The sequence below is a fragment of the Lissotriton vulgaris genome, chromosome 10, assembly GCF_964263255.1.
Source record: "Lissotriton vulgaris chromosome 10, aLisVul1.2, whole genome shotgun sequence".
Taxonomy (NCBI): domain Eukaryota; kingdom Metazoa; phylum Chordata; class Amphibia; order Caudata; family Salamandridae; genus Lissotriton; species Lissotriton vulgaris.
The window spans coordinates 1,066,931,124-1,066,958,242 of NC_141698.1; the positions used below are offsets into that span (position 1 = coordinate 1,066,931,124).

Sequence of the window (27,119 nt, forward strand, 5' to 3'; positions counted from 1 at the left end):
ACAACAGCACGCCTGGGTGGTGCCTATGTAGGCACCGTGACATCATAACCGACGCTATCAACACCATCGATGTCACACAGAGCCAAATGGAGCCACCAGACGTCACGTGCAAAGGGTGTTGCTCAGCAAAAGTTTCCGGATTCAGCCTGATGCCTGGGAATTCCAAAGGTATGAAATCTGCAGCTAGATAGAGTCTCTTCCAGATAATGTGTTACCGAAGGTAAGTAACTTGTTCATTTAGGAAACTCCTGAAAATATTGCTTTTTAGACAGGGATACAAGTAAATCTTTTTTTGGGGGTTGAAGTCGGATTAGTTACCTAGTGCCAAGAGATCTTCTGGTGTATGTGCGCTTTACAAATGACAACTAAAATAGGAACATAATTGGCATTGATCCTTTCTTGCAGGGCGGCTTTATTTTTTGTTGGTAGTGGTGTGCAGTGACAGCGGCCTTGAAGGCTGAGTTGTCTTCAGGTGTCTGACTGCTTTTCCATCTCTTCTTGAGCCATCTACAGGTGTGTCTGGACTCATGAAGGCAAGAGAGAACCAGCTGGCTTTCTTGGAGTGTTGCTTACTTGGGGCTTTTTTCAGGGAAGCCAGCGTGTCTCACAGTTGGAAATCAATTGGGGGAGGTAATGTGCTGAGGTATTATTGTCCACCTTTGTCGGTAGGGGGGTTGGCTGAGGGAAATGGTGAGCTGTATTTTGATGACCTTGTTCCAACTTCTGCGAGGGTAGTGGTGGGCGTGGTGGTGTACAGTGGGTTTGTTGAAGGAGAAGTGGACGCAGTGGTGGTCAGTCCATAGGAGCTCAGTGGTGTGGCTGAAGGTGATGTTGTCGTTGGCTGAGAAGATGGGGTCGAGCGTGTGTCCTGCTGAGTGGGTTGGGGAGGTGGCCCATTGTTTGAGTCCAACGGTGGCGAGGTTCTCCAACAGGGACAAGGTGTTTTTGTTATTGGAGTTGTCCAGGTGAAAGTTGAGGTCGCCTAGGAGGATATAGTCTGCAGAGGGGAGAGCTTGTGGTGTGATGAAGTTGATGATGGAATTGCTGAAGGGTGGGCAGGATCCAGGGGGTTCTTTAGATAAGGGTTCCGCGTAGGCTGGTAACTGAGTTGGTCAGGACCTGGAAGTGGAGATGGAGGTGCTCCATGTTGGTCGAGTGGTTGCCCACGTGGGTGGTGAGGCAGAGGGTGCTTTTGTGTACCTCCCCCTGGTTTGTGGATGCGCTCCTTGTGAATGATCTTGTAGCCATCTGGGATGGCAGTGGCGATGTCTGGGGTGGAGGTGGGGTTCATCCAAATTTCCGTGTAGAAGGCAATGTCGGTATCGATGAAGTCTAGCAGGTCCCAGATCTCTACCGTGTGTTTGTGGAGGGAACATGTGTTGAGCAGGATGCAGCTGAGGTGGTCAGGTCTGGTGGTTGTCGATCGAGCGGTGCGTGCTGCTGGTGTACAGTGGCAGACGAAGGTGCAGCTGCAGTTCCGGCAGAAGAAAGAGCCCTGAACGTCATTCAGCGATGCCTGGTGGCAGGTGGTATGGCGTCCGTGTTGGGGGCACGGAGGGTACTGGCTTTCTATCAGTGGATGGTCCGAGAACCAAGTTCCATGGCGCTGGGCGTGGCCCAGGCGCCGACATGCCTGCCATTGGCGCCCGCTGCACAGCCACACAATGGCTGCCACAAGTAGTGTGAGGGGGAAGGCTGGACAGCTGGAAAGTGGGGCGGTGGGGGACAAGCAGGGGTAGGGCCATGGAGGGAAAAGACGCAAAAAGAGGCAAGAGAGGAAAAAAGTGAAAAGAAGCAAAGAAAAATTAAGAGGGAAAATAAGATGAGAGGCAGAGGGAAGAGCAGTGGCAGAGCAGAGAAGCTCCCCACTGAACCACCAGGGATGAGGCACAGGCAGGTGCCTGCAGATGGAGGAGGGCCTCAAAGTCGACCCAGCAAGGGTCAGGGGCAGCAGCTACCTAGGCAGAGCTGTGCTGGAAGGGGAGCTGTTCACTGACAAGGTCAGAATCAATGCCTTTTCTTGAATAACACTTTTGACGATAAGAGAAGGGAAGAATGTGTCAGAAATTGAACTGACCAGGAACCTTCAATTTGGTCAACTTGGAAAGCTAGGATTCAGTCAGTCGCAGGTCCCCTGGACAGCACATTAACCACCATACGCTTTTCCCCCTAAGATAAGCACGATAAACTATGCTTGCTTTCTCTCACCATTTACGTATATGTGGTCTGTATCCTTGTTGTTGTTTGCAGTGGAATGCCCTTAAAAGATGACCACCTGCTCATAATGTGGCGTTCCTTCTGCCCAAGGAGGATGAGGGTGACAAATGTGTTTGTTGCCCTTTAAGGTGACCCTGAGGCATGGGCTTTTGAGTAAGTAGTTAGTTGAATAAGTAGCTTGGTCAACTGTGGCAAACATGTGCCAAAATGTAGTTAATCATTAACAATTCAGGTTCAAAGACTTGAACCCATAAATCTGCTTCTGCTACTCAGCCGACATCCAGGATTACGTGCTTGACTTCCTTAGAACTGACGGAGGAACAGAAAATAGAGGACCAGCTTCAGGTGCAGGTCCCTATGCGATATAAGCAAAGGGTGTCCCCATTTCGTGATTCAAGGCCACCTCGGTGCCACAGTACTGCTTCAGAGTGGAGGCATGTATTCTCTCTGAGTGACCTGCTGCCAGGACCCCTGCTTTTATGTCTGAGCTGCTGTATTCCACCCGAGGAAAGCCTTGATGCTTCTCTGAACAATGCCTTTCCTTGACTCCCAATTACACGGATATTCATGTTTATGAAATTCAAGGTGAGCGAGACATATGTTTTTATTTTGAATATTTAAGCAAATTCAATGGGAATTCACCACTGACCAATGTATTGTATATCCCTCATTAATATCATGTGAATGTTGTATTCACCAAGGCAATGTAAAGATTCAATAAGGCACAGTTTTCATTTACCAATCCTAATTTCGTAACACTGCACAGTGGTATATGTGTGGTTTACAAAAAATAATTACGGTAATATACTGTGGATTTAGCATTTGGTACATTTTGGCAGACATTTTATAAGTCTAAAATGGATCTTAAGTAGAAATCATTCTGTGGCAAAATTGATTCGCATATTTGGGAACGAGTGGGAGATTTTGCGTCCTTATTACAAGAATATAGAGTTTCTAATTATGCTTTTATTATAGGTAATTGTTATTGCTATGCTTAAGCAAGCCAGTGCTCAGTAATGGAGTGATTAACATGTATAACAAAATATTGGGATGGCAATTTGCATAGTAATGCAGTTGGTGACAAAAGAAGAAGCAAGAAAGGTTTTCATGAGACAGAGTTTATCCACCGCCTTTTGCAGGGAAAGGCTTATTTTAGGCCCTCTCTTTGCAAACCTTTCTTAAGCCATGCCGTGCAAAACGGCGCAGGGACACATATGCGGTGTGGGATAAACCTAATTACATATCCATACAGAGGGTGGAGGTAGACACTAACCCTTGGAAAGACATCTACCCACGCCATAATAGCTGATCTTGGCTTAATTGGGAACCTGTATACATTGAATACCATGTATCTGCGTTGATTTAACCTAAAATAGCTCATAATTCATTATTGAACAGGTATATCTAGGTGAGGGTTTGAATGTAAATAATTGCAAATAAGATATAGAAAAAACAATCAGTTCTTAGAAATTTGACTGATGTATTTGCATGGTTGGCCTCTCCATGCGTATCATTCTCCTAATCAAGAACTAATTATACAGCATGTTGGTTTAAATATGTTTTGGTAATTCGCTCTTCATTTTGTCTACAAACAAAATATGGACCTCATTGAATGAATACATTTAGGCAGAGGGCTGCATACTTACTCCTTTGATTTACATTCTGGATCACACAGGAGGGGATTCATGTTACTCAAGTTCTTGCAAGTGCTAGTTTTGATGGTCGCATGGCTGAAAGGTCGTGGATGAGATATTGCAACTATGTTTTGGAACTCAGTTAATGTGTGTCAGTATTTTGTCCATAGTTTTTAACATGTAGATGGCATTGTTTAAACCTCTTTAATTGGGTAATGAGAAGGAACTTGCTGATGTGGTTTCAAAAACTGATAGAAATGTAAACCAATTAAATGTGTCCGTGTTAATACTTTTTGGGATTTCATTAGAAAGAGAGAGCATGAGAGATACTCTTAAGGAAGGTGCTATAATGCAAAAAGTACTAGATCTCAAACATTATTTGAAGTGAACTTGTGACACAGCATAAGGTGTGCAGTGGCTATTCACCCTAATGGTTTTTACAAGAAGTGTATTTAGATAGGGAAAGAGAGACAGAATTTTAACAAACTATGAATTTATACTGCAAAAGGCAATACATTAAAAATGGTTCCTGTTTCCGACAAGTAATCGCTAAAACATTTGTATTGCTGTTTCTATGTAATGCTTTTTTAAACATACGATTAACAGACGTAATCTAGTTTTGACCACCTGCTATACCCCCAAGTCTGCCAAACAAAGCCAATCTCCTGACAAGCAGGCCCTGGTCTGTTCATGTCTGATGTCCACACTGGAATGGTGCCCTGAGATTTCCAGACTGATTCTATGAACAATCAGTATGTTACTGACCTTACAAGCCGCAGTCATGAGCAGCGCTTCGGACCAGTCCAGGGTACACACTTGACTTGTCTTCCTTAGTCACTCTATTTGTTCAGATATCCTTTTCATCCCAGACACGATGGGCCTGATGGGTTACTCCGCCGCAGCGGTGATGGATATCCTGTCTGCCGAAATATAGATCCCATGATATCCCCCACAATCCATGTCTTATTTGAATGGCCTGAGCTCGTTGATTCCTTTTTTGATATTTGGATTGGACAGAATATAATATACCAACGAAAAAAACACAACAGTGGGAATGCAAAGGAACGGGGGTTATAATGCCGTATTTCAGTTTCTACAGGCATTTGTTTTTTCTAGAAAGTGCAGCAGTTTCAACATTATTTGTTGTGTTCCAATCATTTGTTATCCATATTACACTAATAAACAATATTTAATAGCTTTTGTATAACACGAATCAAATCTTTCGAATTCAAATTTCTTCTAACGTATGCAATAGTTTCTCCGCATGTGTTTACTTATCATACAGATTTGTGTTTTGATTTTGGATGTTGGCACATTGCGACTTGATGCTGCTCTTCCTCAAAATGTTTTGAGGGTTCTGTGACATTCTGTTCATTAGCACGGTAATTGCTAAACCACCAGTCCAAAGTACTTATATACTAATTATTTAAATGAATTGGGGCCACATGAAAGGTGTGACCGCAACTCTGCAGAGGCTAACCTTTACAGGTGTATGTTGCCATTTGCAGCAGTGTTGCATTCATTATGTTTTATTTCAGCAAATTGTGGCAAAAGCTCTTGCAAAGGTAGAGAAAAATTGGAACATGGCAAAATGTATAATTTCACTTGCTTTGCATATAAGAAATACAGCATGTCCTACTACTGCCAAATGCCTCTCAACGATCGAAATTGGAAGCATTTCATGCCCACCTGCATTAGTGTAGCTGGACCTCCTCCTATAATTATTATTGTAACTAGAAGTTACTGCAGTGTAAGATGGACTACTTCATAAAGAGTACTTGTTGCTAACTGAGATAGATGAAGAGGTAGTGAGGCCAATATACTGCAGAAATAGTGGATTGTGATAAATACTTCTAACTAAAGATTTCTCACCTTTAGAATATACACAGGAGCAAGACTGGATCCAGCTTTCTCTTAGTGGTGCTCCCGTGCAACTGTAGGTAGGTTTGTACGGGGCATTCTTTACAGCCAAGAACACTTTGGCCTCTAGTGTTCACAAAAGTAATGGTTGTTGTTGCTGCTCATCTTCAGAGGCCAGTAGTACATGTGTTTTGGAACCTTGATGATTGGCTACTAGTCATGCTCGCTGCAGTCAATCAGAAGTCATCGCCAGATAAGGGCCAGACTCCTGATGTCATTGGGCTTCGCTATCACTGAGCTGAAGTCCCACCTGAGCCGAAAGCAAATGGTCCCATTCGTTTGGGCAGTCCTGGCTATGGTGGTGTTCAAGGTATTCCCTCTGCCACACGGACTCCAGGACATGTGGGATGCGGTCCCAATATTTCAGGATCTGTCCTAGGTTTCGATGACGATTATTTTGGAGCTTCTTAGTCTCCTAGCCTTGTGCATCCTTATCATCCCGAAAGCCAAGTAGCACATTCAGGCCTGAAATAGAACCTCATATTCCAGTGGATTCCACATCAGTGCTGCCTCTCTGACTCCATCCCGCTCTTGAAGAAGACAGCTCAGGATCTGCAGTGGGGGCTGACAGATGCCAGCCTGACTCGGAGAAGGCCACTCTACCGGCCCCATCCAGACAAGGGCATCATTGCTGACTCTGAGGGGGACCATCAATGGAAGTGGAAGATCAGCAAAGGGAGACTGGTGCTGGTCCTCATGGGCAACACTACCACCATGGAACAAGCAGGGCAGAGTGGGGTCCTGGATCCTTTGTCAGGAGGCCCTATATCTCTGGAAGGGGCTGGACCAACCGAATTTCTTCCTGACCACCAGCCACCTAGCAGGGTCCCATAATGCCAGAGCATGAAAAACCTGACAAGCGGTGTCTGGACAAACACTTTGGTGTCTCCTCCCCGATGTGATACATGGTGACTTTGATACGTTGGTGGAGGCTGGGAGAGATGGATGATTGCATGGACATAGCATCACTAGGTCTGTCAGTGCAGTGAAAGAGGCCTTGGGTCCATCTGTCCTTTAGAAAAAGAGGGTACCCTAATAGATCCCTTAAGAGTTCGACAAGGTTGCGTCAAGGACCCTAACTCTGGTTTCAGTGAACTTAAGTTAATGATTCAGACAAGGCTATCCAAGCTGTAGAAGCGCAGACTCCACCTTTAGGTTCCACAGCAAATCCCCTCCTTCTAAATTTTGGGCTGGAACCCCGCCACCCTTCAGCGTTGCAAGCTCTCTCAAAACTGTTGAATGAACGCCCTTTTGTAAAGCGCACACATACTGACGCCCAAAGGTTTCATGGTGCTAAGATGAGTTTTAGTACTTTGCAAAATGCAAGAGGATATTTGACTCATTGAAGGGATACTGGTAAGGCATTCTATTGGCAAGATTTAAGTTACAAAACTCTCAATGCTGCTAAATGTACCAGTCATTGTGTAGCAGATGAATATTTCCTCACACAGTGTGTCACATTTTTACTGGAGTATCATGAATTAGTACATAAAATAAGTCACGTTCACATGATGAATACAGCAGGCATTGATTATCATGTTGAAATCACATAAATGTCCAATTGATTAATGTTAGCCTTCACACTGAAGGCCTTGGACTGGTTTAAGAACTATTTGAAAGACCGATCGACCTCGGTTCACTTTGGTCTTAGTGCAGCATGTAGTAGCTCGGTGTGTTTTGGAGTACCGCAGGGCTCCATTTTGAGTCCCATGCTCTTCAATCTGTAGCTGACTCCCTTGGCCAAAATAATCAAACTGTATGGCTTTGAAACGGTATCGTATGCCGATGATACCCAGTTGCTGATTACTTTTGGCCCTGACCCCTCAGACACTATCATCAGATTCAAGAAATGTATGACCCACATTGATATCTGGATGGGTCAAAATAAACTGCAACTGAATAAGAGCAAAACTGAGATAATTCTGTTTGGCAGAGCTGAAGATCATTGGTCCAGTGACTGGGGGCCACAACCACTGGGCCCCTGCCCACCACCAAAATCAACTGTTTGCAACTCGGGGATCATCATCGACAATAAACTGTCGATGAAAGCTCATGTGGATCGGGTCGTGGGCACTTGCTATGGAATTTTACGCAATCTGCGCAGGATTTTTAAGTGGTTACCAATCGATTCTCGTAAACCATTGATCAAGGGACAAATTATGAGTCGGGTGGATTATGGTAATGCACTATTGGCTTGCATAAATGACAATCTCTATGCCAAGCTACAAATCCTTCAAAACACTGCTGCCAGACTCATTTTGGATATACAATAATCAAAAGAAGAGTGTCTTCAGGAAAAGCTAAGCCGTTATAGGGAGCACGAAAACAACCACACTGGGATGTTGAAGAAAGCCCTCACTCACCACCTAGTGATGACATGCTTCATCATCGGGCCCCACCAAAGAGACCAAATGTCTCTTTGGTGTGCTGCAACGCCAGGATTACTGCGGAGCGGGATAGTGAGTTCAGGGCGTGTTGAGTGCAATTAGACTAGTGAGTGGTGAGGGTATTAAAATAGTCAGTAGTGTATCTGAGGTAATAATTTTTATTCAATGATCACTAAAGACAGAAATATTAAAATATGTGAGGAAACAGTCCACTTTAATTGAGTGGTGGGTTCCTATAAGTTAGTCAACATGTTTTTTGCCATCGAAACGGTGTTAATTTACCCGGCAATTCATCAGGACTGTGTGCGATAAACCCTGGCGGTATGGGCACACTAAGGCCCACCCTTACCTAGGGGCGTGAGAGTGAAAATTAAATAAAAAGTGAAAAAGTGCAAAAAAATTAGGAATGATTAAACTATTCCTAATTACTCCTGGTTTAGGAGGCTTCTACTTATCGGTTTCTGCACCTGGACGGTAAAAGGACAGAGACACACAAGTAGGACAGAACAAACACTTAGTAATGATCCTGGTTGTTACTGGTTGTTACTGTGAATATCGTGCTCCAAAGGTGATAGCCATTCTAGCTGTGGTTGAATAGCGCTATGGTTAACACCACCTTTAGTCCCGGGTTCGGATGAACTAGGAGAAGTGCGGTGTACTATTCGTGGTAAGAACTAGGAGTGACTATGGATTAAAAAGGTGAAAATCTTCATAGAAGATCGTCAGCTGAGCGATCAATATAAATGTCATAATGAGATCGCAAACAAATTAAAATGTCTCACTTTAAAGGTGTAGGAAATGAACACCATGGGTCTCAGGAGGGGGGTGGAAGCGTATTCGGCACACCCTGTAAAATGGCAAAGCGTAGGGAAAAAGAAAATGGCATAAATGCAGTGTAATGCCCATTGTTAAAATCGAGCGCGATCTGTACTTAGCTTAGTAATGATAGGTGGTCTCCACTTACGCCCCTGACGCTTAGCACCCACAGTATGCCTACGTCGCCCTTGAACCAGACCCCGACGATAATGAAGCGGGCTCGGTTTACTGTTTAAAAGCAAAACAGCGAGGCGGTGATTGCTTCCGGGTGGGCGTGGTTGCGCCTCAGTGCACGTCGTCAGACGCGCGTTGCCAATCGGAACGCTCAGGAATCAATGACGTTTGGTCACATGGGGTGTGGTTGCTAAGCGACTTGGGGCAAACAGTAATCGCGCTAGACACGGAAGTGCTTCTACAGAATCAAGCGGCAGAAATGGGATCTCGCTTGTAAGTGCCTTCGCTAATGGTTAACTGATCTCAGATGGTGAATTGATACCTCCCAGCAGGGAGATCGTGGTATCCCTGTTGTGATAAGGGAAGCAGCCATAAAGTTATGGTAGCAAAGGGATATTACTATAAGACCCAAATTGCGCCAGTATAATGTGAGGGGCTTACATTATAGAGAGCCTATAGATAGATTGTTAATATTGATTCAGAAATTGTTTGACTCTATACCAGTTCACTTCATCACAGTATTCCAGGGAATATCATCGTTTAGACCTATAAGGTGGGTACCAAGCCTGTATACCCACCTTTGTTCTTTTTCAAAAAGGCGGTTAGGGATATTCATTCCGCCAATCACATGCTCGATGACAGTCCATCGCATGTCGTTGGGAGTGTGGTTCCGATCCAAGTAATGACTGCTCAGTTTTGTGGTCAGTTTCTTACACCTGATGTTAGAGCGGTGTTCACCTATCCTTTGCTTAACTTGGTGGGTCGTCATGCCTACATAACGTAGGTCGCAGGAACAGGTGATAAGGTAAATGACGTTTTGGGTGTTGCAATTCGTGTGACCTTTCTGTGTCCATACCTTGCCTGACTCAAGCTCAAGAGTTTTGGTGTGTGTCGTGAGGTGATAAACACTACAGTTTGCACAGGGGAAGTGTCCAGTAATTCTCGTTAAGCCCCAAGCGTCTGTGATCGATCTCTCTGTAGTAGGTGCTTCAATTCTGGGTCGAGTATGCACGAGGGTGACCCTAAGGCTGCGTCCTTTCTTAAAAGAGAATAATGGTTTCTCCCAATCTGTTTTTATACTGGACACAATGCGCCAATTTTTGTTAATTGATTTTTTCATGTGGTTGGACATTGTGCTGTATGTAGTTACGCAGGTCAGTGGTATGGTTTTATTGTCTGTAACCCTGTCTTCAAGGAGAGATTCTCGCGGTTGGTTGCGAGCCCTCTTGTAACCGTTATTCAGTATTTGGGATGGATAGCCTCGTGACTTGAGTTTATCAGTTAGATCTGCGGACTGGATCTTGAAATCTTGAAGATCAGAACAGTTGCGTCTTATTCGCAAATATTGGCTGTATGGATATACCCAGGAGATCATCCTTCTGTGCCAATTTGAAATTCCTACACTGGCTACCAATTAGGCTGAGAAGCAAATTTAAGACTCTCTGCCTCATACATAAGAGCCTCTACCATTCTGGCCCAGGGTACTTAGTTAATAAACTGCGGAAATACCAACCAAACAGATCCCTGAGATCTAGCTCTAAATTTCTCTTAACACTATTGAGAGTGCGCACCACAAGACAAGGTGGACGGTCTTTTTCTTATCTCGCCCCCCCATCTCTGGAACAAGCTCCCCCCACATATCACTTCCATTTCAGATCACATGTCCTTTCGTAAGGAACTAAAAACCTGGCTATTTCCTAACTAATAGCTTTTGATCGCCCTCACTGTGTCCGCAAGCGCCGTGAGACCTAACGGTGATATGTTGCGCTATAGAAGACTAAATGACTTTGATTTTGACTTTGTATATGCATGCCTGTTAATTGATTTTGTTCATTTATTTGCGAGGGTATCACTTGAAAATGAATTGCATCTAGGAGCTAAAGCAAGTAAATTCAAAGATGCCAACAGTTACCATTCAAAACTAAAAGAATCCCTAGAAAAACCAGATAGGTCAAGAAACAAAAGGATTGCTTTCCTAACACTAGGGAGTGTAGGTTACATGTTGGCACATCCTCACTCAGTGCACTGTTCAGTCTGATCCTGCAGGGGGCAGTGTGGTGCTGCTAGGTGACTGCCAGGGAGTGAAAGGGCCTGGACCTTTAAAAAAATCAAAAATAGGACTTGCTTACATAAAATAACGCTGTCATACCAGTGGTGCTGGAACAATTTTCAGAGTGGGGGTGCTGCCATCAATGTTACACCTCTGAAGTCGTAGGGAGTTGTGAAAACTGCAAGTGTCACACAAAGGACAAGTGTCACACAAAGGACAAGTGTTGCAAACGAGCCCCTCCTATTCAACAGAAGAGAGGTAACTATAGCGTATGTATCCAGTGGTTCATTTTGGAGTGTATTTTCTCAAATACATTACTAAATCATGGTGTGGTCATTTACAGACAGCATATTTTCCATTGAAATTGAAATGGCGACATAATTTGCACTTGCAATTTTATTGGCAAAATTGTATGGCGCACAAACCTTTGTGAGTGGAAATTGGATTTCAGCATATATAATTTACACATCACCAAGTAAAGTGTCTTGATTTGTATTCAACCTATTAAAGTCTTTGGGGCAGATCTAAAAGAAAGTGCCGCAGCGTGGCACCGCAAGCCCTTTGGCTGTGCCACGCTGCGCCACTTTCAGAGCACAGTAATGTGACATATCTACAATGAATTCCTGTGCTCTCCCCAGTGCTGGCGCAGAAACAGCTGCCATGCGCCGCGCAGGCTCCCTGGTGCAAGGATGCCTGCGCCATGGGGAGATTGCTTTTGCAAAGGAAGGGGCCCCTTCCTGCACAAAAGCAATCACTGCAGGCATTTTCCTCTTTCAATGCGTGCTGGAGAATGCGGCACGCATTGAAAGAGGAAAAGAACGAGGAGAAATGAAAACATTTCTCCTCGTTTCGCTTGGCTACGTCACCCCTATGGTGGCGCAGCAAACTGACGCATTTCCAGGTTTACGATTTCTAGTAAATCTGGAAATGCATCAGTGGACATGGGTGTTGCGTGGGAACACCCACAGCAACATCCATGTCCCGCCCCTAATACGCAAGTGCTGCGTGAACAGGGGCGATATTTACAAGCATAGGTTAAGTCACGCAGGGTGACTTTACCTGTGTTTGTAAATATCCCTTAGCAGGCTGCGCCACTGGTGCGTCAGGCAACGTGATGCACCAGCGGCGCATGGGGCTTGTAAATCTGCCCCGCAGTTTCCATCTCACTTCATAATTTTAAAAAATGTGCTTAATTTGTGCTTTAACTGCTGATACATTTTGAAATAGTGGTTGTTAATTTAGATTTTGTTCAGTGTTAAAAATAGTGACACCCATCAGCCTATCTTTCCGCACTCTCTGTACCCCAGCAAGGTTGTCACCTAGCTCACTTTACAAAACCCTCTCAATATCAGAATTCCAGAAATAGAAAATAGGAAGAGTACGTTGTCAGAAGACATACCCTGGCATTTGACCTCTGTCTTTGAATGCACCGCACATGTGACAAGGCAAAAACAAAACTTAAATACATCTTTATTCCTCATTCCACCTCCTGAACTCCAGCAGGGTTATCTTGGGGGTGGTGCAGCACCTCCCGCACTCTTACTTACAGCCCCTGCTGTTGCTGGCAGTTTTGCAATAAAGTACAATTTGCACAACTTCACCAAGTGCAAAAATGTAATTTGCACCAAACGACCGCTTTAAAAATAAAGTTTTGCTCTGTTCATTCTGCGCAGATGTTGCTTTTTTACTGGTCGGTCTTCAGATAGTTCCAGCCTCTGTTCTATTTATGTAATTAGTCATAAATCTTGAGTGGTAACATCCCCAGGGCCTGATCCTGTAACATTGCTGGTGATTTGTTTGCAGTGTCTTTTTACGGTTTTTATTCTTCATTTTGGTCACGAGGCTTCCAGGAAAAGAGGTGAAAACCTTATAGCTGGCTATGTAGATCGAAAGGGAAATACTGATTTTGAAGTTGTCGGTCCATTAAACCCGGGCTTTAAATGGACAGTTAGTGTCCGGTACTGAGTAACTGCACTTTAATTTGAAGAAGGGAGTTCTTGCACTCCTGCAATTTTCCATCACTTTTCAGCAGTAAACGAGTACTCTGACTAGTGAGTACCAGCACTTCTTAGCAGTAAACAGGTATTCTAAATAGTGAGTACCAGCACTTTTCAGCAGCAAGCAGGTATTCTAAATAGTGAGTAACAGCACTTCTCAGCAGCAAGCAGGTACTCTAAGTAGTGAGTAACTGCACTTCTCAGCAGTAAACAGGTACTCTAAATGTAGAATACCAGAACTTCTGAGCAGTAAACAGGTACGCTCATTAGAGAGTACCAGCACCTCTTAGCAGTAAACAGGTATTCTAAATTGTGAGTAGCAGCACTTCTGATGGATACATCTGCCTGTGGATTCCTCACCTTATGATTCCTCACCTTATAAATATTCCCTGCGCCAGCATTCCGCAGAATTTTTTCCTAGCTCTCCACGCCGATGCTCCGCTTGCGACACCGCATGATGTAACCGGAGCCATAAGAGAGCCTCGTCGGCGTGATGACGTTAGTTCCTTTTTCCGCGACATCGACGCGTAACGGTTTTCTAGCACTCTCCATATTTTGTGGAGTTACTTTGTTATTCCTTCTGCTTTAACTGTTGTTGGAAGTGATGTCTTCTGCGAGAAAGTCTGGTTTTAAACCATGTTGGGAATGTGGGGGTCACATGTCCATCACTGACCCTCATGAAGATTGTTCATGGTGCTTGTCGTCGGATCACGACGTGTAGGACTGCTCCGGTTGCAGGAAAAAGAATCCAAAAGCACTTAAAGAATGAGAAGCCAAGTTGTTTCTGGCCAAGGCGAAGAAAGAAGGTAGAGGGCGTAAGCGTGATAAGTCGAAGTCGTCGACTTCACATACATCGAATTCGAGAAAGCACAAGAAAAAAAGAAGACATGGATCTCGGCGCCGATCGATGTAGGGTAGGGCTTCGAGGTCGCCTTCGCCAGCCCCTCGAGGTCACCGTAAGGACTTTGTATCTCCTTTGCCCTCTCCTTCTCCTTGTGTGACTCCGGAGAAGTCTCCTTCACCTAAAGGTACTCTGGCGCAGTTTCCGGCGCCGAGGTATTCACCAGTTTCAGACGCCGAGCAGGTTCAGGATGTTCCATCTTCTCCTGTGCCTGAGGATGATCCTGTGGCTCCGGTGGATCCGGCTATTCCGGCGTCGGACACTCTCCGTTTGGATACTGGCTCGAATCCATATCCACAATTCCCGGCTCCAGGGGCGGATCCGTCACATTTTTTAAATGCAATGTACGGTGTTTTTACAAGGGCGGCTTTCCCATCCGGAGCACCTTCTGGTCCCATGGGTCCGCTGGCATTTAACTTGGGCATGCCCCAGCACTATGCCCAGGCACCTTTCATGCCGATGGCGCCGTCATGGCAATTTCCGGCGCCGACAGTCTTGACGCCGTTGATAGAATCCTCGGCGCCGTCTGGTGAGCCCTTCTCTCAGCCTTGTGTGGATCTCGTGCCTCCGTCAGAGCCTCCTTCGATGCCGGCTCCAGGGCAGTCAACGCTTCGTACGACGCCACTGACGCCTCGTCCGCGGATTCATTCAAGTAGAGAGGCTCGAGGCTTTTAGAAGAAGAGCAGTATTGTAGAGAGGAAGTAGAGGAGGGCAAGTTGAAAGAGTGTCTGTACTAATTTGAGGGAATTCAGGAGGCGACTGGTTTAGATACCTCTCCAGAGTGGGAACTCTCTTCTACAAGGGCTTCATCGCCTCAAGAGATAGCTCCCTGCCATTTGGTGATAAGGAAAACTGCGGGAGCTTTTGGATTTGCAGTTACTACTGCTGAATATAAACCAAATTTGTTGACAGAGGTTTTGCATTCACCTTCCTCCACAGTTGAACCTCTGTTACCCTTTAATGAAGCTTTGTTGGATCCTATCATCGAGGTTTGGCATGAACCACTCTCTTTGCCTGCTGTTTCTAAGGCTGTGGCTAGAAGGTATAGGACTGCACCAGAGGATCCTGGTTTTCTCTCTTCTCATCCATCTCCAGAGAGTTTGGTGGTGCAGGCACCCTGCTCTAAGCAATCTTCAGGTGCTTTTCCTCAGGCACCAGCTGACAGGGACTCAAAGAAGATGGAACAGTCAGCTAAAAAGGTTTTCTCCTCTTCTAGCATTGCACTGAAATCGACCAATGCCACTTGTCTTTTGGGCCGTTACATACATGCTTTGATGGACTCAGCAAAACAGTTGGCCCCCAAGTTACATAATGAGGAGATGGGATACTTTATCGAGGTGCTGTCAGACGCTCAGGCTGTGACTAGACAGGTTATTCAGCCAGGTCTGGATACGGCTGACTCAGTAGCCAGAGTTATGGGCTCCCCCATAGCTGCAAGAAGGCAGGCTTGGCTTCATTCTTCTGGACTTTCCCCTGATGTACAGGCCACTCCTGTAGATTTGCCCTTTGACGGGTCGAAGCTCTTTGAAGAAAATGCTGACTCCTCTTTACAGAGGTTTACAGAGTGGAGAAGTGTGGCTCAGGGGTTAGAGGCGGCAGACCCAGAAGCTGAGATCGGCCCTGGACCAGGGTTCAATTCCCCGCCTCAGCGGGTCTTGGGCTCAAAAATTCCACTGACTCGACAATTCTCGCTCCGGTGCCTACTTGACTCACGGGTTCACACTCTGCGACTCTGGGCAATAGCTTGCTTAATCTCCACAACGACCCCTTGTGGTGGGATGCCTGGCTTTCACCTTGTGGATACCCTGCCGGGGTTATCTCACAGGGGAATACCAGGACGGGTTCCCTAAGCAAGCGCTTAGATACCGGGTCGGTGATTTGCGCTATATAAATACATGTACATTTACATTTACATTTAAGGATAGCAGAAACACTGCGAAATCCTTGGGATTGCAGACCTAGTCGAGAGGTTTTGGCTACAAGAAATATCGAGGCTTTGGAAGGTCTTCCTTTCGGAACTTCCGTCAACCACAGTAGCAGCAGCAAAATCCACTCTATAAATCTTATAGAGGAAGAACCAGAGGTCGCTAACGTGGTTCTGATCGCAATTTATCCTTCTCCTCATCTGCCTCCCCTGCTCCCTCTGGTACCGCAGGAAAGCAGCCTTAGATCCTCCATCCTGGACCATGTGGGTCCTGTAGGGGGTCGGTTGTCTCACTTTATGCAAGGTTGGAATTTGGTCACAATGGACCTTTGGGTTTTAAAACTTGTGGAGAATGGGTACGCCCTTCCCTTTCGGGAATTTCCTCCTCCTTACCCTCCTTGCCAAGGTTATTGTTCAGAGGACCATTTGCTTCTTCTACAGAAGGAGGTTCTTGCTTAACTACAGAAAGGTGCAATAGAGGTGGTTCCAGAGCAGGAAAGGGGTCAGGGATGCTACTCCCGGTATTTCCTGATCTTCAAAAAGGACAGCAGGTTACGTCCGATCCTGGACCTCAGGGTCTTGAATTTGTACCCGAAGCCGGAGAAATTCAATATGCTATCCCTTGCTCAGGTTCTTCTGGTGCTGCAGCAAGATAACTAGATGGTGTCAATCGATTTATAGGATGCGTATTTTCACATCCCCATTCTAAAGTCACACAGGAAGTATCTCCGTTTTACGGTTGGGTTGCAGCACTACCAGTTTGCATTCCTCCCGTTTGGTCTTACTACTGTACCTCGAGTCTTCACAAAGGGGATGGCAGTGGTGGCAGCTCATCTCAGAAGTTCGGGAATTCCTGTTTTTCCCTATCTGGATGACTGGCTGCTCAAGGTTGCGTCGCCAGAGATGGTGCTTCATCATCTGCGGGTGACAACTCAACTGTTGTTCGACTTGGGCTTTTCAATTAATGTGCCCAAATCTCACCTGGTGCCCTCTCAGTGCAAACTGTTCATAGGGGCGGTACTTGACACTACAATATGTCGAGCGTTTCCTCTTCCACAAAGAATTCTCAACATTCAGGAGATGATCTCTTTATTCCATAATGGCGCGGTTGTTCCAGTTCTGAAGTTCCTTTGCTGGCTTGGTCTGTTCGCTTCCTGCATTCGTTGGTCAACCATACACGCTGGTACATGAGGCGCTCCAGTGGTGTCTCCAAAGGCAGTGGTATCAGCATAACGGACATCTCAGGGAGTCAGTCAGGATCTCCAGAGAAGCTGCAGCCGATCTGTCTTGGTGGAGCGTGGAGGACAATCTGATTCAAGGAAAGCCCTTTCATCTTCCTTCATCGATGGCTATAGTGATAACGGATGCCTCTACCCTAGGGTGGGGTGCTCATCTGGGGGATCTGGAGATCAAGGATCTATGGTCTCCAGAGGAAAGTTTGCTTCACATCAACCTTCTGGAATTGCGGGCAATACGTTTGGCGCTCAAGACCTTTCCCCCTTCCCTGTGGCAGGGTATGCTCAGACGTGTGTCCCTTGCTCACTTTGCCACTGGATTCAAGCAAGCTGAAGATGGCTGGAATGCCAGAAACCGGTCCTCGGAAGCTTGTTTCCGGCCCAGGGAAGGCATGGCTTGGCAGTTCGGGCTGGACTGTTCCCATGAGGCACAGTGTCAGACTGATTTGCATATAGCCATGTCTGAACTGGGGTGGCAGAGTGGGCTAAAGAATGGTGATGGATTAAACCCAGATCTTTTGACTGGGTGTGAGTGTTTGATTGGTTCAGATGCTCCGTCCATTACCACCCCCTTTTGTACCGCTTTTGGCCGCCATAAGTGTGGCAGGTTATGCTCAGACGTGAGTCCCTTGCTCACTTTGCCACTGGATTCAAGCAAGCCGGGCTGAAGACGGCTGGAATGCCAGAAACCGGTCCTCAGAAGGCATGGCTTGGCAGTTCGGGCTGGACTGTTCCCATGAGTGAGGCACAGGGTCAGACTGATTTGCATATAGCCATGTCTGAACTGGGGTGGCAGAGTGGGCTAAAGAACGGTGATGGATTAAACCCAGATCTTTTGACTGGGTGTGAGTGTTTGATTGGTTCAGATGCTCCGTCCATTACCACCCCCTTTTGTACCGCTTTTGGCCGCCATAAGTGTGGCAGGGTATGCTCAGACGTGAGTCCCTTGCTCACTTTGTCACTGGATTCAAGCAAGCCGGGCGGAAGACGGCTGGAATGCCAGAAACCGGTCCTCGGAAGCTTGTTTCCGGTCCAGGGAAGGCATAGCTTGGCAGTTCGGGCTGGACTGTTCCCATGAGGCACAGGGTCAGACTGATTTACATATAACCATGTCTGAACTGGGGTGGCAGAGTGGGCTAAAGAACGGTGATCTATTAAACCCAGATCTTTTGACTGGGTGTGAGTGTTTGATTGGTTCAGATGCTCCGTCCATTACCACCCCCTTTTGTACTGATTTTGGCCGCCATAAGTGTGGCAGGGTATGCTCAGACGTGAGTCCCTTGCTCACTTTGTGACTGGATTCAAGCAAGCCGGGCTGAAGACGGCTGGAATGCCAGAAACCGGTCCTCAGAAGCTTTTTTCCGGTCCAGGGAAGGCATGGCTCGGCAGTTCGGGCTGGATTGTTCCCATGAGGCACAGGGTCAGACGGATTTGCTTATAGCCATGTCTGAACTGGGGTGGCAGAGTGGGCTAAAGAACGGTGATCGATTAAACCCAGATCTTTTGACTGGGTGTGAGTTTTTTTATTGGTTCAGATGCTCCGTCCATTACCACCCCCTTTTGTACCGCTTTTGGCCACCATAAGTGTGGCAGGGTATGCTCAGATATGAGTCCCTTGCTCACTTTGCCACTGGATTCAAGCAAGCCGGGCTGAAGACGGCTGGAATGCCAGAAACCGGTCCTCGGAAGCTTGTTTCCGGTCCAGGGAAGGCATGGCTTGGCAGTTCGGGCTGGACTGTTCCCATGAGGCACAGGGTCAGACTGATTTGCATATAGCCGTGTCTGAACAGGGGTGGCAGAGTGGGCTAAAGAACGGTGATGGATTAAACCCAGATCTTTTGACTGGGTGTGAGTGTTTGATTGGTTCAGATGCTCCGTCCATTACCACCCCCTTTGGTACCGCTTTTGGCCGCCATAAGTGTGGCAGGGTATGCTCAGATATGAGTCCCTTGCTCACTTTGCCACTGGATTCAAGCAAGCCGGGCTGAAGACGGCTGGAATGCCAGAAACCGGTCCTCGGAAGCTTGTTTCCGGTCCAGGGAAGGCATGGCTTGGCAGTTCGGGCTGGACTGTTCCCATGAGGCACAGGGTCAGACTGATTTGCATATAGCCGTGTCTGAACAGGGGTGGCAGTGTGGGCTAAAGAACGGTGATGGATTAAACCCAGATCTTTTGACTGGGTGTGAGTGTTTGATTGGTTCAGATGCTCCGTCCATTACCACCCCGTTTTGTACCCCTTCCCTTCGTGGTCAGTCGATTTAAGTCCTGATGGACAACACTACCTTGAAGTGGTATGTCAACAAGCAGAAAGGAGTAGGGTCATACCGTCTCTGCAGAGAGACTTTGTGGCTTTGGTCTTGGGCTCAGGACCATCGGATAGCCTTCATGGAGAATCATTTGGCCGGGATGTTGAATGTACGTGCGGACAGTCTCAGTCTGCAGTTCTCTGCCGGCCACGAGTGGAGGCTTCATCCGGAGGTAGTTCGTCATGTCTTCCGGACGTGGGGGACTCCTCGGGTGGACCTGTTTGCCACTCTCGAGAACGTGCACTGCCTGTCATTCTGCAGTCTCCATTTTTCGAGGCAGGGCGCGTTGGGGGACGCGTTTCAGTTGAGTTGGAGTTCGCAACTCCTTTACACGTTTCCTCCCATACCCTTGATTCCTCGTGTTCTGAGGAAGATTCGCCAAGACTGGGCCTAAGTAATTTTGATCGCCCCGGATTGGCCAAGAAGGGTGTGGTACACAGACCTTCTTCATCTCTCATCGCACCCTCCGCTCTGTCTCCCTCTCAGGGCAGACCTCCTCTTGCAGTCGCAGGGGCAGGTTCTACACCCCAACCTCCAGAGCCTGCACCTTTATGCCTGGAGATTGAACGGGCAACCTGAGTTCCTTCTCTTTCCTGCATGGCGTGGTGGATGTTATTTTATTGGCCAGGCGACACTCCACCAAGACCATTTATTCCTATAGATGGTCGAGATTTGTTAAATGGTGTGGAGAGAGATCCATTGATCCTTTAAAGGCCCACTTGTCAAATGTTCTTCAATTTGCTCTTTCTTTGGCTCAGCAGGGTTGTGCTGTGGCCACGGTTTAGGGCGATTTGTCGGCATTACCGGCTTTTCTGTGTCTACCTGATCAGCCGTCTTTATTAAAGTCTCCTATCGTTTTGAGATTTATCAAAGGCCTTACCAATAGGTTTCTGCATACTCCCTTTGTTATGCCCCAAAGAGATCTTAATCTTGTTTTGACTTTTTTGATGGGTTCCCCGTTTGAACCCCTTCATAGCTGTCCTTTGAGGCTTTTGTCTTTTAAAACAGTCTTTCTGGTAGCCATTACCTCAGCAAGGAGGGTGAGAGAGCTTCATGCTTTTAGTTTGAAACCTCTGTTTATGACCATACATGCTGAAAAGATGGTCCTCAGGACCAGGGCTGCTTTTCTGCCTAAGGTAGTTACTACCTTCCATCTTGGACAGTCCGTAACTCTCCCTGTGTTTTCTCCTCCCTCTCAACCGTCCAAGGAGGAGGAGAGACTTCACCGCCTGGACCCTAAAAGAGCGGTGAGCTTTAATTTGAACAGGATGAAGGATTTACGTTTGGACAATCAGCTCTTTGTAGGCTACCTTGGACGCTCAAAAGGCAAAGCTGTGCCCAAGCACACTTTATCAAGGTGGATCATCTTGTGCATCAAGATCTGCTACGCCCTTGCTGGTAAGGAACCACCTGAGAGTATAAGAGCTCATTCTACTAGGGCTAAGTCTTCCACCTCTGCTTTAGTCAGAGGTGTTCCTGTGTTGGACATTTTTAAGGCAGAGACTTGGGCCTTCCTCCACACTTTCGCACAGCATTACTGCTTGGATTCCGAAGTGTCGAGGGAGGGCCATTTTGCACGCTCTGTCTTGCAGGATTTTTTGGTATAAGAAAGGTGGACACCCTCCTCCGGGAGTGGGACTGCTGTGGGAATCTATTCATAAGATGAGGAATCCACAGGCAGATGTATCCATCAGAAGAACAAGTTACTTACCTTCGGTAACGCATTTTCTGGTGGATACAGTATCTGCCTGTGGATTCCTCACTGACCCACCCCCTCCCCATTGTCCACCTTTGTATACCTTTAAGAGTGCCTTATTTGGCTTGTTGTTTTTTCATTGTATCTTCTTTCTTTCTGGTACATTTATGGGACTTGCTGATGTTCTTTAGCTTTCCTTTTTGATTTTGTACTGTGTATTTTGGTTTAAATGTTGTTTACTGTGTATACTTTGAGTCTGTTGTCGGTCCACCTGTTCGCCTCAGAGATACGGAAAAAATGGGTGGAACTCACGTCATCATGCCGACGAGGCTTTCTTATGGCTCCGGTGACGTCATGCGGTGTCGCGAGCTGAGCCTACGACCTCGTCGGCGTGGAGAGCTAGGAAAAATTCAGCGGAATGCTGGCGCAGGGGATATTCATAAGGTGAGGAATCATAAGGTGAGGAATCCACAGGCAGATACTGTATCTGCCAGAAAAAGCGTTACCGAAGGTTAGTAACTTGTTCTTCTCAGCAGTAAACAGGTACTCTAAATAGCGAGTCCCAGAACTTCTCAGCAGTAAACAGGTATTCTAAGTAGTGAGTACCAGACCTTCTCAGCAGTAAACAGGTACTCTAAATAGTGAGTACCAGAACTTCTCAGCAGTAAACAGGTATTCTAAATAGTGAGTACCAGCACCTCTCAGCAGTAAACAGGTATTCTAAATAGTGAGTACCAGAACTTCTCAGCAGTAAACAAGTACTCTGACTAGTGAGTGCCAGCACTTCTTAGCAGTAAACAGGTACTCATAGTGAGTACCAGCACTTTTCAGCAGCAAGCAGGTATTCTAAATAGTGAGTACCAGCACTTCTCAGCAGCAAGCAGGTACTCTAAATGGTGAGTAGCAGAACTTCTCAGCAGTAAACAGGTAATTTAAAAAGTGAGTACCAGAACTTCTCAGCAGTAAACAGGTATTCTAGATAGAGAGTATCAGCACCTCTTAGCAGTAAACAGGTATTCTAAATAGTGAGTTGCAGCACTTCTCAGCAGTAAACAGGTACTCTAAATAGCGAATGCCAGATCTTCTCAGCTGTAAACAGGTAGTGTAAAAAGTGAGTACAAGAACTTCTCAGCAGTAAACAGGTATTCTAAATAGTGAGTACCAGAATTTCTAAGCAGTAAAGAGGTATTCTAAATAGTGAGTACCAGCACCTCTCAGCAGTAAACAGGTATTGTAAATAGTGAGTAACAGCACTTCTCAGCATAAAACAGGTACTCTAAATAGTGAATACCAGATCTTCTCAGCAGTAAACAGGTATTCTCAATAGTGAGCACCAGCACCTCTCAGCAGTAAAACAGATTTTCTAAATAATGAGTACCAGCGCTTCTCATCAGAAAACAGGTACTCTAAATAGCGAGTACAAGAACGTCTCAGCAGTAAACAGGTATTCTAAATAGTGAGTAGCAGAACTTCTCAGTTGTAAACAGGTATTTTAAATAGTGAGTGCCAGCATTTCTCAGCAGTAAACAGGTATTCTTAATAGTGAGCACCCGCACTTCTCAGCAGTAAAGAGGTATTCTAAACAGTGAGTACCAGCACTTTACAACAGCAAACAGGTACTCTAAATAGTGAGTACCAGCACTTCTGTATTTATATTTAAAGCACTCACCTGGCCCCTGGTTTGGAGGAAGACACAGATATAGCTGGTCACTGTATTGAATTGACAAGGGGCCTGTTACAGTGATATAGGGTTTCACATTGCCTGTTTTCCAAAAAGAAACCGCAATTTATAAAACAGCCTCTTAGTACATTCCATGGAAAAGCAAGTGTCGCATTCAAGCCAGATAGTAGTTTACAGGAGACAGATAGCACATCCGTTCCATAAAAACTTAATTAAGCCCTAAAACAGACGGCTAAATCTGTAGTGTTGTGAAGCGGGTAAACAGCCGCGCCGATTGGCAAGTGAAATATGTGCAGCGAGAATATAGTGTGCTCAGTACATCGAACTCAGCATATTCATTCACTTTATTGGTTGCGAAGGTTCAAGAAAAGGACTAAACCAACGCGACTTCTGTAAACTTGCCATCATGTCTTTAATTCTAGCAGAACTTTTATGTAAAGCACTATATATATATATATATACACATACAAAAAAAGAAGCAGAGATCTCTGGGAAGTTCTCAAGTCTAAGTGGAAGACATCTCCTGTTAGAGCACTCTCAACACCAGCGACACTCTAGATCTGCTCACCTCAAATGTCTGTTTTTCTGTTTAAGTTTTTAAGCATAGGATTAGCACAGTGCCATCCACGCCGAGATAGAAAAGGAGAAAGTCTTTTGCCATTTCTACAGCAAAGTCTTTAAGTATAGGACTAGCGCCGAGCTGTCCATGCCGAGCTGTAAATTGACAAAACCTATTACACTCCAGGCATATACACATCCACACGCTCTTTTTGTATACTGTTATGACACAATTGAAATTGATAGTCATGTAATCGACCTTGGAAGGATAAAGGCTCTGGATTGCAGGTCACCCACTGATCTCCACAGCGAGCGATCATATACATGACTGAGCTATCATACGGACGTGTATGCTGAGACTCGACAAAACACACGTGCCAGGAACATTCCTCCGAGCTTCGTTTCTGTGCACCGATGAACTTCAGGATGACAGTCTGTTTTCAGTGATCGCTTCGCACACGGTTTATCCTGTCACCCAGATCTTTGCTGCTTGTTAGGTTGGCAGTGTTGTGAGTATTAAATGAGAGGCCTCGTTTTTTAATGGTGTCGTAAGAGTACATTATGCACCAATGATGCTCTGTTTCAGATTAGCTTGGCTTTAAACAGAATAGCTTCCAACCTATTAGCTCCTGTTTATGATATTCTGGACGTGACCCTTCCTCCCTGCGCCTTCCTTCCCGGCTCTTGCCGCCTTGGTGCAACCCCCATTCTCATTACAGGGCTGTCTCTGTTGCTACGATCAAAACTGCGGCCAAGCAGCTTCCCTGAATTGTATAATTCCTTTAAAGGGGGTATTAATGCACTCTATCAGCAGCTGGGCACCTGCAATGTACCGTGTTAAACAGAGAAAGCAGAAACGGCTCAGAGTTGACCCAGGCGGCTCATGGAGCAGTTTCAATGACATTACATGGAAGGGCGGAAAAGGGCGATTTTAATGAAAAAGTGAGTTCTGGGAATGTGGGATGGAGAAAAAGTAGAGGTATGGAAGAGCTGGAGTGGTCCTCTCGTGATTTGATAACAATAAGAGAGTTCACATGGCGGAGATATTTTGAGAGGGCGCGATCCTGTGCAGTAGTTGTTGTCGGTATTTGACAAGGAGCTGGTTTATTTGGGCTGTGACTCAGAAGCTGCTCTCTGATTGGCTCTTTCGGCTATGAATCATGTGTCATGTTTCCTCTGTGGTCTTCTAGTCCTATGAATGGCTTTGCCTCTGGTATAACAGCAGCAAGGCTTACGTATGCGTCTCAAAGTGTCCTTCCAGAGCATTCACAGAATATTTTCATCTTCCACCTTTCTCCATCTTTGCATATTTTAGTATCTGCTTGTCCTCAAAAGCCCACACTGCTCAGCGCTGGTGGTCTTCGACCTTTTGTCTATCCTGCTAGAGATGTGACCTTTTTGGACACAGGACTTCTAGCGAGGATTCAGGACTTCTAGTGAGAGTTCACTGATGATTTACCTTGTGGTGAAATCACGTTTCCTCTCACCTTCTCCTGCTCATCCTCACTCCCACCCACTTCCTCATACAACGCCCACCTCTTTACTAGGTGATACCCTCCATATCCTGCTACTTCCTGGAGTCGTCTGAATCCTCTGCCTCACTGAGCGCTGGTCCTCTGCGCTAATGTTTACTGCTGTTACCTTTAACCCTAGGCGCAGGGTGAGCTGGACACCATCTGTGTAACCCTTCTGTGTTGAGTAGTATAAATGTTGAGGCTGAAATCCAAGTAGGAAACATGCTCTACTCTCCTTTGATCTACTTCCCTTCAACCTAGTCAATATGTATCCATCAGAATTGTGTAAGTTAACTTCCTTCTGGTGAAATCCTGCTGAATTGATCAGACTTCTAGAGAGCCCCAGTCTTATACCTGGTGGCTGCATCATTGCTTGCATCGATTCAAGCCACTCACAGCTCTGCAAATGTTTTAGTGTGTTTACTTGATCAGCTGAATTGGGTGATATGCAGTAAAAAGTGTTGGTATTTCCGCTCTTTTGGGGGCACCACAATCTATCCTTCTCACAGCTAGTAAGGGAACTGATGGAGTCCCAAGTGCCATTAAATGGCGTATAGAAACAGGTTGAGCTCTGGCTCCTGAAGCTCCACAGCTTGTTTGGTAGATATCAGCAGCAGCTCCTGGTCTATTTTGGAGGCTCTCAGTTACCCTAGCTATGCTGAAGCCTGCTTGGGCTATCTCTTCTTAGGTCAGTGATGGAATAGGCTAGTTATTCAATAAGTCTTTTGGAGAGATGTGTCTCCCTCTCTCATGCCAGTTAGCTCCAGATCAAATATTTATATGTTAATTTAATATACAAATAAAAGTAAATATTAGAGCGTTGGAATGTTGTGAACTCCATTGAAGGCGATGAAGTGGTTCTGGGACCATAATGGCAGATCTAGACCTTCTGATTCTGCATTCCGTACTTGTCTTTCTGTTTCTCCTGTTTATTTTAGAACATTCTATCCCCAGAGACTGGAATGTTCTAATAGTATTGCATCCCATTTATCCTGGTCTATACCTCACTTTTGTTATAGGCCCTCACTGGCGCCTCAGGCCTAGAACTCAGGTTCAGGTATTTTAACAACCATTATAGTCCTCAGCAGCGGGTGGGCACTCTGAATATTAACCCGCACATTATTGGTGAGAACAACTTGAGGATAAAATATCAAAAAAGCAAATATAGATAGGTAAGTAAGTCTAGCTTTTCTATACCTAACTCCACATATATGTACCTTGGCAGCACAGATATCTTCAAGGTACGTAGATGTGGTGTTAGGAATTAATTAATCAGAGTTTGTAAAGCACGGCTACTCACCCGTGAGGGTCTCATGGTGCTGGGGGGGAGAGGGTGGAGGGGCAGCTCATCCGTTTGTGGTTCAGTCGAAGAGTAAGGTCTTGAGATCCTTCTTGAATTGGGTCAGTGACAGGGATTGCCTGAGGTGGAGGTGAAGGGTGTTCCAGGTCTTGGCGGCGAGGTAAGAGAAGGATCTTCCTCCTCTCCTGATCTTGAGGATCTGTGGGATGGTGGCCAGGGCCAGTTGGGTGGAGCGGAGGTGTCTGGTGGGTACGTGGAATGAGAGGCGATGGTTCAGATATGCTGGTGGTGCGTCATGGAGAGATTTAAAGACGTGTGTAGGGAGTTTGAAATTGACCCTTTTGATGACTGGGAACCAGTAGAGTTCTCGCAGGTGTTCAGTGATGCGGCTGCAGCGGGGGATGTTGAGGACCAGTCTGGCTGCAGTGTTTTGAACATTCTGTAGTTTCCTAAGGAGTTTCTGGATGACGCCGGTGTAGAGTGCGTTGCCATAGTCGAGTCTGCTGCTGATGAGTGTGCATGGGTGACCTTCTTTCTGGATTTGGTGGGGATCCATGTGCAGGTCTTTTGAAGCAGGTGAAGCCTGTGGAAGCATGATGAGTAAACAGCATTTATCAGGTTCATTGTGAGCAAGGAGTCCAGTATGATGCAGAGGTTTTGTGCATGGTCCGTGGGTGTGGGGGGTGTTCCTAGTGCGGCGGCCCACCAGGAGTCATCCCAAGCTGAGGGGGTGGGTCCCAGGATCTGTAAAATCGAACGTAACGTGTATTTGTAAAGTGCACATTCACCCAGAGGAGAATCTTGGTGCT

General features: G+C 46.1%; 1 protein-coding gene across 1 annotated transcript in view; it reads left to right on the plus strand.

Annotated features, from left to right (window-relative positions):
• Positions 1 to 27,119, plus strand: part of NEK10 (NIMA related kinase 10) — a 1,232,468-nt gene that overhangs the window by 749,463 nt on the left and 455,886 nt on the right. The window lies entirely within an intron of this gene.